Below are 17,957 nucleotides of genomic sequence, written 5' to 3'. Positions count from 1 at the left end.
TAATGTGTTTAGAGGGACCCAGGAACTAGCTGAGCTCACGGCCCTTCATGTGGACTGCAGCAAAGAACCCCTCACCACCAAAAGGAACTTTCATCTACCCGGTAACTGACTTTTACACTGCTTAACCCTGTTGTACCCATATAACCTCAGACCACTGTATATATTCTCTGTGTATATTGTGTTAAATCTAGGGTGCCCTTACGGCGATTAAATATATAATTTAATCTTGTACTATCTTGTGTCTCGATCACGAATCCCCACGTCCGTGTTTTGGATTAGTTATAAACTACTGCGGGCTGGTTTCTCACCCTATATAATCCAGTTAGCGGACCCGGCTTATATCAAACGAGAAGCTGGTGGCAGATTTCCCGGGCTGAGACAGTGCTGTTTTCACTGCGGCAGTGACCAGGCTCTCTCAGCTTGTTGCTTCTCTGGGCCCGCGTGGACAGGAGGTGTATGTGTAAACTGTACCACACTGACCTTACCTGCTTCTCTGGAGGGCGTAACGTCACGTTTTTGGTAACCCATGCATTCCGTTCTGCAATTGCGTTATGGTCCGTGGGAACGGAATCCATAACGCAATTCTGCTTTTACCACCAAACGAAGCGCAAACTAATATAAATCTCTATATGTGACCTTCGGTCCTCTTTTATAGCCACTCTACAATTTGCATCTGAAATTGGTTCTTTTGAGCTTTGAAAAATGTAAATACTGGATCCGTTATTCCGTTTGAAACCGGATGACACGGATCCTAGTGGGTGTTCACTCCTTTATAGGGGTAGTTAATTAATTACTAATGATTTGTCTACTGTCCTAGACAGGAGGAGCAAAACATTAACCCTTTGTGTGTGCTACCGGAAGGAAAGAGATTATTCTGTACTATAGGTCTGAGTTTCATTTTTTACATTAGTCATGGGTTAACCCCTTTAAAAATGAAAAATTAAATCTGGTTGCTGTCCAGTTCTCACATGTACCCCCGGGGTCTATATGCAGTTCAACAGGCAGATATCCCCATTCTACTAGTTAATAAGATGAGACTTGTTTCTGTAGTCTGTGGTTTTATCAACCGGCAGTAGATAAGGTAAACTATAAGAAAAGATTAACATACACAGAACTGAATGTACAGCACAATGTACACAAAGCTTATAAGAAAACATGAATCCCTTACCGACGATGCTTTAGTAAGAGACACACAATGTGCAGCTGCTCCTTCCAAGAGGTGAAGGAAAATGGAAGAAGGTGCCTGTCTCTATCCCTGAAAGCCCTGCGAGCAGGAAGTCAGGTGACCTAATGAATATGCACCGTTTATAACAAGGCAGATAGTGCGCTTACAGCTAAAGGTCACTAGATGGCGCTGTAGGCACACATATGAACACTAACAAAAACTATGCAATGGTTACTGAAGAGAAGACAGTACAGTTGCTATTGGCAAAAAGCCAGTGTTTCTTTACACCAGTTTTGATAAATCCCCCCCCCCATTGTCTTGTCCTATGATCCACACAAATTTTGGTGAGTGAACTATTTCTGCAAACGGCTGCACTGTTAGGCCTCTTTCACACGAGCGAGATTTCCGCGCGGGTGCAATGCGTGAGGTGAATGCATTGCACCCGCACTGAATCCGGACCCATTCATTTCTATGGGGCTGTGCACATGAGCGGTGATTTTCACTTGTGCGTTGCGTGAAAAAAGAAGCATGCTCTACTTTTGTGTTTTGGTGGTTTTTGTGTTTTTCACGCAACACAGGCCCCATAGAAGTGAATGGGGCTGCGTGAAAATCGCAAGCATCCAGAAGCAAGTGCGGATGCGGTGCGATTTTCATGCACGGTTGCTAGGAATTGATCGGGATGGGGACCCGATCGTTATTATTTTCCCTTATAACATGGTTATAAGGGAAAATAATAGCATTCTTAATACAGAATGCTTAGTACAATAGGGCTGGCGGGTTAAAAAAATTAATAAAAAGTTTAACTCACCTTAATCCACTTGTTTGCGCAGCTGGCATCTCTTCTGTCTTCATCTATGCTGTGCAGTAGGAAAAGGACCCGTGGTGATGTCACTGCGCTAATCACGTGGTCCGTCACATGACAGATTGTGTGATGGACCATGTGATGAGCGCAGTGATGTCATCAAAGGTCCTTTACCCAGGTCTTGAAGAAAGAAGAGAAGCTGGGCTGCGTGAACAAGTGGATTAAGGTGAGTTAAATATTTTTTTTATTTTTTTTAACCCCTTCAGCTCTATTTTACTAAGCATTCTGTATTAAGAATGCTATTATTTTCACTCATAACCATGTTATAAGGGAAAATAACACAATCTACAGAACATCTAACCCAAACCTGAACTTCTGTGCAGACGACCTCACGTACACCAGGTGCAGTCATCATAACTTGGAAAGTGCCAGGTCGGTCTTCGAAAACCTATTTCTCCATTGACTTCTATTGGGTAATGAGATGCCGTTGTCTGCGTGGTCGTACCCTCAGCCATTTACATGCTGTGCTCTGAGCAGCAGCTTTCTAATAGTCAAGCAAAAATCGGAGGGTACAGTCCTATAATTTAGGGGTGCTGCAGGATCCATATAAAAGTGCGCCTCCTTCAATCTGTACAATAATAAAGTCAAGGATAGTACAGGTGTATCACGTGGGGGAAAACAGCGCTGTTCACATCACAGTTATTCACTAGGCTGCGTTTCCTGATCCCCCCAGATCTTGTTATAAGCCCCTTCTACAAAGAGAATTCCGGCCCATATAGTGAAGTACCGCAAGACACAAATAGGAATTCATGTTTAGTATATTCACAAATTGGAGTATTTATACCCATACGCAGGAAGAGGTAATGCATATTGTAAGGGATCGCTCTCTCACAGGGGGTCGGCAATGACAGTCAGGGCGTTTGTAGCTTTATTTGTCACACAGCTCATCACACTTCCAGGTTTGGCATCGCTCGGCACCATGAAGTCACAGCTTCACATCACAACGTGTTACATCGACACAAAACAATAAGTCCTTGCCCGGCTAAGCGCTCACTATACAGAGGTTTTTCCTAACTCCCTAAGCGCTCATGGACACAAACGTATTTTCTTTCTGTGTCCGTTCCGGTTTTTTTTGCGGACCGTATGCGAAACCATTCATTTCAAGTTACTCCGTGTTTCAGTATGTCCGTATTTCCATTCCGCAAAAAAAATAGAACATGTTCTATTATTGTCTGCATCACGGACAAGGATAGGACTGTTCTATTAGGGGCCAGCTGTTCTTTTCCGCAAAATACGGAATGCACACGGATGTCATCCGTATTATTTGCGGATCCGTTTTTTGCAGACCGCAAAATACATACGGTCGTGTGCAAGAGGCCTAAAACTGTGGTATTTGGCTTCACTCAGCCATGTGGTCAGACAGCTTTCTAGTTGTGACCAATGCAACCCACTAGGATCTTGGTCCACCAGTCCTCCTGACGGTGACCACACAATACCTTGGGGGGGATATGGTCCAACAGTCCTCCTGACTCTGACCGTATGACACCTCTTTTCTTCAGGCGTCGCTGGGCCCCCCAAAATTCAGCCTTTCTCAGCCTTGTTGCCCCCCAACCCTCCTGGCCTCTGCAGGCTTCCTTTCCAATTCCCCCCACTGTCACACCCTGAGGATTGCTTTATCCCCCAGTGATTATCACAGCTGGCCTCACCTGGGGCCAGGGGAACCTGTAGAGATATACACTAGTGTTGAGCGTGAATATTCAAATAGAGAATATTAATCGCGAATATCGCAACTTCGCTAATTCGCGAATATTATGAATATAGTGCTATATATTCGCTATATCAAATATTTGTCATTTTTTAACATCTGAAAACATGGTTCCTCCCTGCTTCTTTCTTGTGGGTCCATGAGTCATTGGCCCACAAGCAACTTCAGCAGGAAGGAATCATGTTTTCATATGGAAAATAAAATGACGAATATTCTAAAAAAACAAATATATAACAATATAGGGAATATATTGAATATTCGTCTTTTTTTTCCTCCAATCTGTACGGTCATTCGCATACTCCTCCCTGACAAGCGTTCCCGTCACCATGGGAACGCCTGTGGGTTATAAAGATCGTGAAAACTCAGATCCGATGGTATATTCTAACCCACAGGCGTTCCCATGGTGACGGGGACGCTTGTCAGAGAGGAGTATGCAAACAACTGTACAGATTGGGAAAAAAAATTTGAATATTCTAAATAGCCAACCAATAGGAAAGTTGCCTTATACAGTTAAAAGAAAATCGCAATACGCAAATAATTAAATCGCATATTATTCACGATAAATAGAATAATGACAAATATTCAATTTCGACTAATATAAAACGAAATATCGCGAAATCGAATATGTCACCTCCCGCTCATCACTAATATACACCCCCACCACACCTATACCGTGCTCTTCACCACAATATATACAGTATAGACCAATAATAATGCATCCACATAATAAATAAACTTAATACAACAATACAAAACCTGTTGATACGTACAAAACCATGGCATAGTTCATATGTATCAAACTTCAGTTATCAAAGTATACTGTCTCGTCCCTATGTTACTATAACAAACTGCGGTCGCAGGGCAGTACTTAGGGACTATTTTCCTAAATAAGGCCTCCTGCACACGAACGTTTTTTTACACGGTCCGCAAAAACAGGGTCCGTAGGTCCGTGATCCGTGCCCGTTTTTTCTTCCGTGGGTCTTCCGTGATTTTTGGAGGATCCACGGACATGAAAAATGAAAAAAAAATCTAAGTCAAGTTTGCCATTGAAATGATAGGAAAAAACGGACACGGATCACGGACACGGATCACGGACACGGATGACAATCTTGTGTGCATCCATGATTTTCACGGACCCATTGACTTAAATGGGCCCGTGAACCGTTGGCCGTGAAAAAAATAGCACAGGTCCTATTTTTTTCACGGCCAGGAAACACGGCTCACGGATGCGGCTGCCAAACGGTGCAGTTTCCGATTTTTCCACGGACCCATTGAAAGTCAATGGGTCCGCCAAAAAAACGGAAAACGGCACAACGGCCACGGGTGCACACAACGGTCGGAGGCCTAATGCTAATAATCCTAAGAGGTGTGGACTAGAAGACCAGAAGGATTGTCCCGTACCTTGGAGAATCTGTGATCCCAGGCCTTGTGGCAGAGGTCTAGTCTTGTTTAATGTGCTTTATTCGGAGGGCGCCTTTTCAGCCAACACTTTGAAGTTAATAATCATGCCTGTGACCATTATCAATGCACTTTGATCCCCTTGTCTGGTGACCAATTAATGATAAAGAGAATCTGCTCGCTATCAAACCCTCCTACATGCAGGATGCACACTTGTCTATACATTTTAGTGGCGTTTGTCCTATATCCATCAGTGGCCCCATTGTGGAGAAAGTAGACTTTTTTTATTTTATGCTAATTAACCCCTGGGTGCAAAGAGGGTGGCGTTGTTGCACCTCGCTGCACCGGAGGTTCCACTCCTTCTCCTTCCCACCACTTTTACTGAATGGGCCATACTGACGCCTGCCCCTAAAGTCTTGCGTTTGCTTGTTTGCTTCACTGTTCGCCACAGGAATATAATCTGTCAGCCGGAAAACATCTGAGCTAAATATGCTAATTGGGCCTGTCAGTGTCCCTTTAAGAGTCTGTATATTTTGTTAAAGGGGATGTCCAGTAGGGCAAAATTCTTTAGAAATGACTCAAAATGGGCAAAAAAAAATAAATTCCCACTGGTCTCCACTTCCTGAAGATGCCTGCTCAGCTAGTCACAAGCATCAGAACAGGAGTGGTAACAGATCAGTGAAGGTGAGTATTGATTATTTTATTTTTATTTTTTTAATCCGACTTTGAACCCTTTTTAAAACAAAATTCCCCCACTGGACAACCCCAGGGGAAGGCGAAGGCACGCCGAAACGCGCGTTGGGGTAACGCCATCCTTGCTGGTTGACACTTGTCCTGGTAGGTTCTCTTTTATATTTCTTCTATGCTGTCAGGTTGTATGGGTGGAAGTGGGTGGTTATTTCTGGATCCTCCTTCTGGACCGGCAGTTATTATTCTGTTCACCTGCGGTTCCCCGCATATATATTGTGTTATTATATATGACCTACCTTCGTGATATCTATTGATTTATTATTTTTTATACATTATTGCCTGTAGCCTGTGTCCCATCAGGATGGTGTTTTTCTCTGTCCACTTGGTTTTTAATGATCATGTCCTTGATATATATCATGTTTTGTAATTAATAAAGTATTTATGATATTTGATAATAGTACGCAGTCAGCTTCGTTTCTTCTATAGGTTTAACACAAGTGGTGTAGGGTGGTGGGTGTTAGTTAAAGGCTGTATTCATGAGCGCTCCACAATGGAAGCGCTTATTAGTAACCAGTGGCGGACTGAGAACCCTCAGGGCCCCCGGGCGAAATAAATCAAGGGCCCCCTTACAGGCCCCACCCATGTTCTGCTGCAAGCCCCACCCTTGTCCCGCCTCCAGCCACACCCTACACAATCTTTAATAAGATTTCAAAGTTAAAGTGACACAAAAGGCACCCAGACCACTTCAGCTCATTGCAGTGGTCTGGGTACAGTGTCCCTTTTGCAAATCGAGCTGCAATGTTCTAGAGAAACTGCATTGTTTACGTTCCAGCAATAAGTCAGCCACCTGAGGGCTTCCTGGATTAAAACAGACCTTTGGTCTGGTATCTGACGCTGGACGTCCTCACACCCTGCATGATGACCTCCAGGTTAAAATTTTTCCCCATAGGAAAGCATTGATTCAATGCTCTCGTATGGAGTGTTCTAATCTCAGCGTCCATTAGTGAGCCTCTGTTAGAACCAGTGTGGGCATAACTACTGTGAAGGGGGCACATATCTGGGCATAACTACTGTAAAGGGGGCACATATCTGGGCATAACTACTGTAAAGGGGGCACATATCTGGGCATAACTACTGTGAAGGGGGCACATATCTGGGCATAACTACCGTGAAGGGGGCACATATCTGGGCATAACTACCGTGAAGGGGGCACATATCTGGGCATAACTACCGTGAAGGGGGCACATATCTGGGCATAACTACTGTGAAAGGGGGGGGGGAGGGGAGGCCCTTCACAGTAGTTATTAATCCCTTTCAGCAGTCTCCCCTTCAGTGAATGGGGGACTGCTGAAAGGGATTAATAACTACTGTGAAGGGCCTAGCCGTCTGGGCAACCCCACAGATCATCCCCCCACCCACCTTGTACTTGTTCCACTGATCCGCTACTTGCGGACTACATGGGCATGAGTTGAGTCACTTCAGTGCGCAATCCCATCCTGTGGCGCGTGATCCCGCGAGACCTGTGACCTACAGCGGCAGGTCTTGCGGGATCACGCGCTGCAGGACGGGATTGCGCACTGAAGTGACTCAACTCATTCCCGCGCGCCCACAAGTAGCGGAACAATTACAAGAGGGGTGGGGAATAGCCAAATAAAAAATATTTTGAACCAAAAGGTGTTATGGGGGGGATCTGTGGATGACACTGTTATGGGGGCTCTGTGGATGACACACTGTTATGGGGGCTCTGTGGATGACACACTGTTATGGGGGCTCTGTGGATGACACACTTTTATGGGGGCTCTGTGGATGACACACTGTTATGGGGGCTCTGTGGATGACACACTGTTATGGGGGCTCTGTGGATGACACACTGTTATGGGGGCTCTGTGGATGACACACTGTTATGGGGGCTCTGTGGATGGCACTGTTGTGGGGGCTCTGTGGATGACACACTGTTATGGGGGCTCTGTGGATGGCACTGTTGTGGGGATCTGTGGATGACACTGTTGTGGGGGGGGGGGAATCTGTGGGTGACACATATATAGCACCTTATGCTATATATGTGTCATCCACAGATCCCCCATAACAGTGTCCCTGTGAGTGAATGATCCCCAATACACTGCGCATGCGCGAAAAAGACGACTTGGCGCAGGCGCAGTAGAGGTTAACAAAATTCAAACAAAAATAAAGGTTAACAAAATGCAAATATCTAGACCTCTTCAGCACCTCTGTAATGTGTAATTGACATTATTATGTCTATATCGTGGAAAATAGTTTTAAGGAAATGAAATAAAGATTTAAAATTTTATATTAGTCAGCACTTCAAGCTAGACGTAATGTAAAACTATCTCCCACGATATAGACATAATACTGTCAAGTAAACGGAACACTGGCAGCGGGCCCCGGTGCAGTCACTGTATTCTATTACACCGGGCCCCATTCACTGCAATAGTAATATTCCTATGTGAACAACTTGAAATCCTCTGCGATCCTCTCCCTCTCTGTACTCACAAACTCAGTAGCAGGCCGGGCGGCAGCGCAACTCACTGACGTCACGCGCCTGCTCCGCCTGCTTCATTCATAAAGTGGGAGGAGCAGGCGCGTGTCGTCAGTGAGTTGCGCTGCCGCCCGGCCTGCTACTGAGTTTTAGAGATGGGAAGTTCGGATCTTTTTCATGAATCGGATCTTCGGTTCACTTCCTGAGCCGGCAGAAGCAAGTGAACTGAAGATCCATGCGCATGCTCAGCTCATTGAATCTCCGGTTCACTTGCTGAGTCGGCTCTCGAGTGAACCGAAGGTCTGGAGGGACTCGCTCCTGGCAAACACAGCTCTGCTGCAGTGAATGCAGTGGAGCAGACTGGGATGTAATTACACTGTATAGTTATTGCAGGGATTTAGATAATGGTCTGAGAGTTTATTAGTTAAAAGAATCGAATGAGTCAGAGACTCATTTGATTCTTTGAGTTAAAATAATCCTGTCACCGAGTCCCTGCCAGGCTTCCTGCTCTGCTACATTGCTGCAAGCACCCTGTACACACACACAGCTCTGCTACATTGCTGCAAGCACCCTGTACACACACAGCTCTGCTACATTGCTGCAAGCACCCGGTACACACACAGCTCTGCTACATTGCTGCAAGCACCCTGTACACACACAGCTCTGCTACATTGCTGCAAGCTCCCTGTACACACACAGCTCTGCTACATTGCTGCAAGCACCCTGTACACACACACAGCTCTGCTACATGCAATACTATACCACCCCCCCAGACGGACTTGTTGGGAGACAGGGAGCCGCAGAGCAGGAAGCCTGGCAGGGACTCTGTGACAGTCTTTGACTCATTCGATTCTTTTAACTAATAAAGTCTCAGACGATTCTCTGAGTCCCTGCACGACTCCCCTGTGCTGTGAGTCAGTGCTGGACTGCTGGCTGCCTCTGATTGGTTGGACGGCGGGGAGGGGCGGGGCTAGCTTCCACTGTCGGCTCCTATTACACTGCCTGCTACTGAGTTTGTGAGTACAGAGAGGGAGAGGATCGCAGAGGATTTCAAGTTGTTCACATATGAATATTACTATTACAGTGAGTGGGGCTCGGTGTTATGTTATTCTGGGGCGGGCCCTCGGACCATGTCCGAAGTGCCCGACCGGTCAGTCCGCCCCTGTTAGTAACAGTCCACATGGGAGCGCCTAAATACTAGGCCTCAAATTTATATCCCGCTAAATCGTTACTGCTGTACTGTTCTGGCTGGGCAAGTTATTTAGTGTCCGTCAAAGCACATTTTTTGTTCTGGGTTGAAATACAATTCCCAATTTAGCAATTTCATAATTTAGTGGTTTCTGCTATATCAGAGCTATTTGAAATCTATCCCTAAAAGGGTATATAATATTCAAGGTGCACATAGGGTCATTCAGAATAACTTCACACACACGCTACTGTGCATTTCCAAGTCTAATTCCGTCAGTAAATCTATACCTGTCACCCAGCGCCTAAATACTAGGCCTCAAATTTATATTCAGCTGAATTTGAATACAATACATTGGGCCAAATAATATTTTTGTTGTTGTGGTGAACGATAACAATGAGGAAAACATCTAGTAAGGGACGCGGACGTGGACATGGTCGTGGTGGTGTTAGTGGACCCTCTGGTGCTGGGAGAGGACGTGGCCGTTCTGCCACATCCACACGTCCTAGTGTACCAACTACCTCAGGTCCCAGTAGCCGCCAGAATTTACAGCGATATATGGTGGGGCCCAATGCCGTTCTAAGGATGGTAAGGCCTGAGCAGGTACAGGCATTAGTCAATTGGGTGGCCGACAGTGGATCCAGCACGTTCACATTATCTCCCACCCAGTCTTCTGCAGAAAGCGCACAGATGGCGCCTGAAAACCAACCCCATCAGTCTGTCACATCACCCCCATGCATACCAGGGAAACTGTCTCAGCCTCAAGTTATGCAGCAGTCTCTTATGCTGTTTGAAGACTCTGCTGGCAGGGTTTCCCAAGGGCATCCACCTAGCCCTTCCCCAGCGGTGAAAGACATAGAATGCACTGACGCACAACCACTTATGTTTCCTGATGATGAGGACATGGGAATACCACCTCAGCAAGTCTCTGATGATGACGAAACACAGGTGCCAACTGCTGCGTCTTTCTGCAGTGTGCAGACTGAACAGGAGGTCAGTCTTCAAGACTGGGTGGAAGACGATGCAGGGGACGATGAGGTCCTAGACCCCACATGGAATGAAGGTCATGCCACTGACTTTCACAGTTCGGAGGAAGAGGCAGTGGTGAGACCGAGCCAACAGCGTAGCAAAAGAGGGAGCAGTGGGCAAAAGCAGAACACCCGCCGCCAAGAGACTCCGCCTGCTACTGACCGCCGCCATCTTGGACCGAGCACCCCAAAGGCAGCTTCAAGGAGTTCCCTGGCATGGCACTTCTTCAAACAATGTGCTGACGACAAGACCCGAGTGGTTTGCACGCTGTGCCATCAGAGCCTGAAGCGAGGCATTAACGTTCTGAACCTTAGCACAACCTGCATGACCAGGCACCTGCATGCAAAGCATGAACTGCAGTGGAGTAAACACCTTAAAACCAAGGAAGTCACTCAGGCTCCCCCTGCTACCTCTTCTGCTGCTGCCGCCTCGGCCTCTTCTGCTGCTGCCGCCTCGGCCTCTTCTGCTGCTGCTGCCGCATCGGCCTCTTCCTCCGCCTCTGGAGGAACGTTGGCACCTGCCACCCAGCAAACAGGGGATGTACCACCAACACCACCACCACCTCCGTCACCAAGCATCTCAACCATGTCACACGGCAGCGTTCAGCTCTCCATCTCACAAACATTTGAGAGAAAGCGTAAATTCCCACCTAGCCACCCTCGATCCCTGGCCCTGAATGCCAGCATTTCTAAACTACTGGCCTATGAAATGCTGTCATTTAGGCTGGTGGACACAGACAGCTTCAAACAGCTCATGTCGCTTGCTGTCCCACAGTATGTTGTTCCCAGCCGCCACTACTTCTCCAAGAGAGCCGTGCCTTCCCTGCACAACCAAGTATCCGATAAAATCAAGTGTGCACTGCGCAACGCCATCTGTGGCAAGGTCCACCTAACCACAGATACGTGGACCAGTAAGCACGGCCAGGGACGCTATATCTCCCTAACTGCACACTGGGTAAATGTAGTGGCAGCTGGGCCCCAGGCGGAGAGCTGTTTGGCGCACGTCCTTCCGTCGCCAAGGATCACAGGGCAACATTCTTTGCCTCCTGTTGCCACCTCCTCCTACTCGACTTCCTCCTCCTCTTCTTCCACCTGCTCATCTAGTCAGCCACACACCTTCACCACCAACTTCAGCACAGCCCGGGGTAAACGTCAGCAGGCCATTCTGAAACTCATATGTTTGGGGGACAGGCCCCACACCGCACAGGAGTTGTGGCGGGGTATAGAACAACAGACCGACGAGTGGTTGCTGCCGGTGAGCCTCAAGCCCGGCCTGGTGGTGTGCGATAATGGGCGAAATCTCGTTGCAGCTCTGGGACTAGCCAATTTGACGCACATCCCTTGCTTGGCGCATGTGCTGAATTTGGTGGTGCAGAAGTTCATTCACAACTACCCCGACATGTCAGAGCTGCTGCATAAAGTGCGGGCCGTCTGTTCGCGCTTCCGGCGTTCACATCCTGCTGCTGCTCGCCTGTCTGCGCTACAGCGTAACTTCGGCCTTCCCGCTCACCGCCTCATATGCGACGTGCCCACCAGGTGGAACTCCACCTTGCACATGCTGGACAGACTGTGCGAGCAGCAGCAGGCCATAGTGGAGTTTCAGCTGCAGCACGCACGGGTCAGTCGCACTACAGAACAGCACCACTTCACCACCAATGACTGGGCCTCCATGCGAGACCTGTGTGCCCTGTTGCGCTGTTTCGAGTACTCCACCAACATGGCCAGTGGCGATGACGCCGTTATCAGCATTACAATACCACTTCTATGTCTCCTTGAGAAAACACTTAGGGCGATGATGGAAGAGGAGGTGGCCCAGGAGGAGGAGGAAGAGGCGTCATTTTTAGCACTTTCAGGCCAGTTTCTTCGAAGTGACTCAGAGGGAGGTTTTTGGCAACAGCAGAGGCCAGGTACAAATGTGGCCAGCCAGGGCCCACTACTGGAGGACGAGGAGGACGAGGATGAGGAGGAGGTGGAGGAGGATGAGGATGAAGCATGGTCACAGCGGGGTGGCACCCAACGCAGCTCGGGTCCATCACTGGTGCGTGGCTGGGGGGAAAGGCAGGACGATGACGATACGCCTCCCACAGAGGACAGCTTGTCCTTACCCCTGGGCAGCCTGGCACACATGAGCGACTACATGCTGCAGTGCCTGCGCAACGACAGCAGAGTTGCCCACATTTTAACCTGTGCGGACTACTGGGTTGCCACCCTGCTGGATCCACGCTACAAAGACAATGTGCCCACCTTACTTCCTGCACTGGACCGTGATAGGAAGATGCGTGAGTACAAGCGCACGTTGGTAGACACGCTACTGAGAGAATTCCCAAATGTCACAGGGGAACAAGTGGAAGCCCAAGGCCAAGGCAGAGGAGGAGCAAGAGGTCGCCAAGGCAGCTGTGTCACGGCCAGCTCCTCTGAGGGCAGGGTTAGCATGGCAGAGATGTGGAAAACTTTTGTCAACACGCCACAGCTAACTGCACCACCACCTGATACGCAACGTGTTAGCAGGAGGCAACATTTCACTAACATGGTGGAACAGTACGTGTGCACACCCCTCCACGTACTGACTGATGGTTCGGCCCCATTCAACTACTGGGTCTCTAAATTGTCCACGTGGCCAGAGCTAGCCTTTTATGCCTTGGAGGTGCTGGCCTGCCCGGCGGCCAGCGTTTTGTCTGAACGTGTATTCAGCACGGCAGGGGGTGTCATTACAGACAAACGCAGCCGCCTTTCTACAGCCAATGTGGACAAGCTGACGTTCATAAAAATGAACCAGGCATGGATCCCACAGGACCTGTCCGTCCCTTGTCCAGATTAGACATTAACTACCTCCCCTTAACCATATATTATTGGACTCCAGGGCACTTCCTCATTCAATCCTCTTTTTATTTTCATTTTACCATTATATTGCGAGGCTACCCAAATTTGAATGAACCTCTCCTCTGTCTGGGTGCCGGGGCCTAAATATATGCCAATGGACTGTTCCAATGTTGGGTGACGTGAAGCCTGATTCTCTGCTATGACATGCAGACTAATTCTCTGCTGACATGAAGCCAGATTCTCTGTTACGGGACCTCTCTCCTCTGCCTGGGTGCTGGGCCTAAATATATGCCAATGGACTGTTGCACTGGTGGCTGACGTGAAGCCTGATTGTCTGTTACGGGACCTCTCTCCTCTGCCTGGGTGCTGGGCCTAAATATCTGACAATGGACTGTTGCATTGGTGGCTGACGTGAAGCCTGATTCTCTGCTATGATATGAAGACTGATTCTCTGCTGACATGAAGCCAGATTGTCTGTTACGGGACCTCTCTCCTCTGCCTGGGTGCTTGGCCTAAATTTATGAAAATGGACTGTTGCAGTGGTGGCTGACGTGAAGCCTGATTCTCTGCTATGACATGCAGACTGATTCTCTGCTGACATGAAGCCAGATTCTCTGTTACGGGACCTCTCTCCTCTGCCTGGGTGCTGGGCCTAAATATATGCCAATGGACTGTTGCACTGGTGGCTGACGTGAAGCCTGATTGTCTGTTACGGGACCTCTCTCCTCTGCCTGGGTGCTGGGCCTAAATATATGCCAATGGACTGTTGCAGTGTTGGGTGACGTGAAGCCTGATTCTCTGCTATGACATGCAGACTGATTCTCTGCTGACATGAAGCCAGATTCTCTGTTACGGGACCTCTCTCCTCTGCCTGGGTGCTGGGCCTAAATATCTGACAATGGACTGTTGCAGTGGTGGCTGACGTGAAGCCTGATTCTCTGCTATGATATGAAGACTGATTCTCTGCTGACATGAAGCCAGATTGTCTGTTACGGGACCTCTCTCCTCTGCCTGGGTGCTTGGCCTAAATTTTTGACAATGGACTGTTGCAGTGGTGGCTGACGTGAAGCCTGATTCTCTGCTATGACATGCAGACTGATTCTCTGCTGACATGAAGACAGATTCTCTGTTACGGGACCTCTCTCCTCTGCCTGGGTGCCGGGGCCTAAATATCTGAGAATGGACTGTTCCAGTGGTGGGTGACGTGAAGCCAGATTCTCTGCTATGGGACCTCTCTCCAATTGATTTTGGTTAATTTTTATTTATTTAATTTTTATTTTAATTCATTTCCCTATCCACATTTGTTTGCAGGGGATTTACCTACATGTTGCTGCCTTTTGCAGCCCTCTAGCCCTTTCCTGGGCTGTTTTACAGCCTTTTTAGTACCGAAAAGTTCGGGTCCCCATTGACTTCAATGGGGTTCGGGTTCGGGACGAAGTTCGGATCGGGTTCGGATCCCGAACCCAAACATTTCCGGGAAGTTCGGCTGAACTTCTCGAACCCGAACATCCAGGTGTTCGCTCAACTCTATTAGGGACATGGGGGGGGGTTAAAAAAAATTAAATAAAAATTAAACTCACCTCATCCACTTGTTCGCACAGCCGGCTTGTCTTATTTCTTCTTCTTTGAGGACCTGGGAGGAAAGGGACCTTTGGTGACGTCACTGCGCTCATCACATGGTCCACAACCATGGTGATGGACCATGTGATGAGCACAGTGACGTCACCAAAGGTTCTTTTCCTCCCAGGTCCTCGAAGAAGATGGAAGAAGAAAGAAGACAAGCCGGGCTGCGCGAACAAGTGGATAAGGTGAGTTTAATTTTTTAATTTTATTTTTTACCCCTCCATCCCCAATTTACTTAGCATTCTGTATTAAGAATGCTATTATGCCTTTGGCTGGGTTCACACGGGCGTTGCGGGTGCTTTGCGGGAAAAGATGCGTGTGCATTGCGGGAAAATGCGCAATTTTTCCAAGCGAGTGTAAAGCGTTTTAATGCGTTTTGCACGCGCGTGAGAAAAATCGGCATGTTTGGTACCCAGACCGGGTTTGGGATCGGTGTTGTATAGATTTTATTATTTTCCCTTATAACATGGTTATAAGGGAAAATAATAGCATTCTTAATAAAGAATACTGAGTAAATTGGGGATGGAGGGGTTAAAAAATAAAATAGAAAAATTAAACTCACCTCATCCACGTGTTCTTTGAGGACCTGTGATGGACCATGTGATGAGCGCAGTTACGTCACCAAAGGTCCTTTTCCTCCCAGGTCCTCAAAGAAGAAGAAAGAAGACGAGCCAGGCTGCGTGAACAAGTGGATGAGGTGAGTTTAATTTTTTAACCCCTCCATCCCTAATTTACTTAGCATTCTGTATTCAGAATGCTATTATTTTCCCTTAAAACCACGTTATAAGGGAAAATAATAAAGATCGGGTCCCCATCCCGATTGTCACCTAGCAACCATGCGTGAAAATCTCACTGCATCCACACTTGCTTGCGGATGCTTGCGATTTTCATGCAGCCCCATTCACTTCTATGGGGCCTGCGTTGCGTGAAAAACGCACAATATAGAGCTTGCTGCGATTTTCACGCAACGCACAAGTGATATGTGAAAATCACCGCTCAAGTGCACAGCCCCATAGAAATGAATGGGTCCGGATTCAGTGCGGGTGCAATACGTTCACCTCACGCATTGCAGTTGTCTATTTTTACGGACTGTTCTGAAATTTCTGGACGGGTAGCAGCCCTGGCCGGCATCGGCTCCCTGCTTCATCATTCCTCCCCCCTGCTAACGCTCCACACCTTTTGTCTGTGCAGGGGCGTGGCCGGCCAGCAGTCAGCCTCAGCTCCGCCTCCTCCACAGACCAGAGCAGCCAATGTCCTGCTGCTGCTAGGAACAAGGTAAGTATGTGGTGTTTATTTTTTTTACTTTCTGTGAGGAGCACATAACAGGGCATATTACTGGGGGCACATCTGGGCATAATTCTGTGATGGGGTACATAACAGGGCATATTACTGGGGGCACAGCTGGGCATATTACTGGGGGCACATAACAGGGCATATTACTGGGGGCACAGCTGGACATATTACTGTGGGCACATAACAGGGCATATTACTGTGGGAACATCTGGGCATAATTCTGTGATGGGGCACATAACGGCATATTACTGGTGGCACAGCTGGACATATTACTGGGGGCACAGCTGGACATATTACTGGGGGTACATAACAGGGCATATTACTGTGGGCACATCTGGGCATATTAATGGGGGCACATAACAAGGCATATTACTGTGGGAACAGCTGGGCATAATTCTGTGATGGGGAACATAACTGGGCATATAACTGGGGGTACACAGCTGGGCATAATTCTGTGAGGGGCACAATGTTAGCATAAATACTGTTCGGTGGCATGAAGGGGGAATAATTACTATATGGGGCATTAGGAAGACTGGTTGGGATTTGGTGCATAGTTTGTTGTTTGGACGGAGTTAGAGGCTCTGCATGGTGCAGAAAAAATTTGCCGCGACGCACTTTGCTCGCTGCACGATGTGTCCCTCTTTGTTCATTTAGAAAGTTGGGAGGTATGAGAATATGCAGCAGAAGCTCCAAACGGAGCCTCCAACGCAGATGTGAACAAGCTCTTACACTGACAGGTGGCTAAAGAGCTGCTCTTAACCTGCATTTGACATACTGTATACTGCGAGGTGCAGAGTTTCTTAACATGGGCCCTTATAAGGGACAGGGGCCACTCCAGATATTAGTTTTTTTGGGCCCTGTAATGGATGCGCCGCTGGGAGCTTTCCCTGCACATATGGGCTCATGCACACAAACGCATTTTTTTTTCCTTGTCCATTTCGATTTTTGGGGGGGCCTGTATGCAGAACCATTCAATTCAATGGGTCCTCAAAATGGCTCCATTCTGTTTTTGTATGTCTATTCCGCAAAAAAAAAAAATAGAATATGTCCTATTCTTCTCCATTTTGCGGACAAGGATAGGCACTGTTAGGGCTCATGCACATGGCATTGTTAGGGCTCACAAACGTATTTTTTTTCTGATTCCGTTCCATTTTTGTACAGGTTCGTATGCAGGACCATTCACATTAATGTGTCTGCAAAAGACAGAAATGACTCCCTGTGCATTCTGTTTCTGTATGTCCGCAAAAAAGATAGAACATGTCCTATCTGTTTTTGAGGACAAGGACAGGCATTGTTACAATGGATCCGCTAAACAAAATGGATGTATTATGGATGTTATTTAAAAAAATTGCGGATCTGAAAAAAAAAAACGGATACAATATGGATGTCACATGGACTTTGTGACGGTATCATCCGTGTCACCGACTAGTATTCCCTTCTTCCTTTGAAATAGCACCGCCAAGTAATCCACAGAGCAATAAATCGCTATTATTGCTAGTATCGCTGGTATCGCCAAATAAGTCTATACATGAGCCCAAGCTGAATGCTATAAATACTTTACTGGAAGGCCACCACATTCAAAAATACAATTTCTTTTATCCCCTGATTCCATGCAAGGGAGACACCCACAACAAACATACATTAACCCATAACACAAAGGTTACAACCCACATAACATCCTCCCCTCTGC

The 17,957-nt window shown here is 47.5% G+C and overlaps 1 protein-coding gene across 2 annotated transcripts in view; it reads right to left on the bottom strand.

Moving 5' to 3' along the window:
* Nucleotides 1-5,210, bottom strand: part of BST1 (bone marrow stromal cell antigen 1) — a 192,828-nt gene extending 187,618 nt beyond the window's left edge. The window contains exon 1 of one of the 2 annotated variants that reach the window (XM_044296795.1): nucleotides 5,134-5,210. The gene's annotated coding sequence lies outside the window, so the exon portion shown is untranslated. Of the gene's footprint in view, nucleotides 1-1,168; nucleotides 1,191-5,133 lie in introns of those variants that run through there. The other variant, XM_044296804.1, reaches the window with a different exon arrangement.
* Between the last annotated feature and the right edge of the window lie 12,747 nt (nucleotides 5,211-17,957).

This window comes from Bufo gargarizans, chromosome 1 (assembly GCF_014858855.1).
Source record: "Bufo gargarizans isolate SCDJY-AF-19 chromosome 1, ASM1485885v1, whole genome shotgun sequence".
Taxonomy (NCBI): Eukaryota; Metazoa; Chordata; class Amphibia; order Anura; family Bufonidae; genus Bufo; species Bufo gargarizans.
The sequence above is the reverse complement of the archived record's forward strand: the minus strand, read 5'-3'. Positions and strand labels throughout refer to the sequence as shown.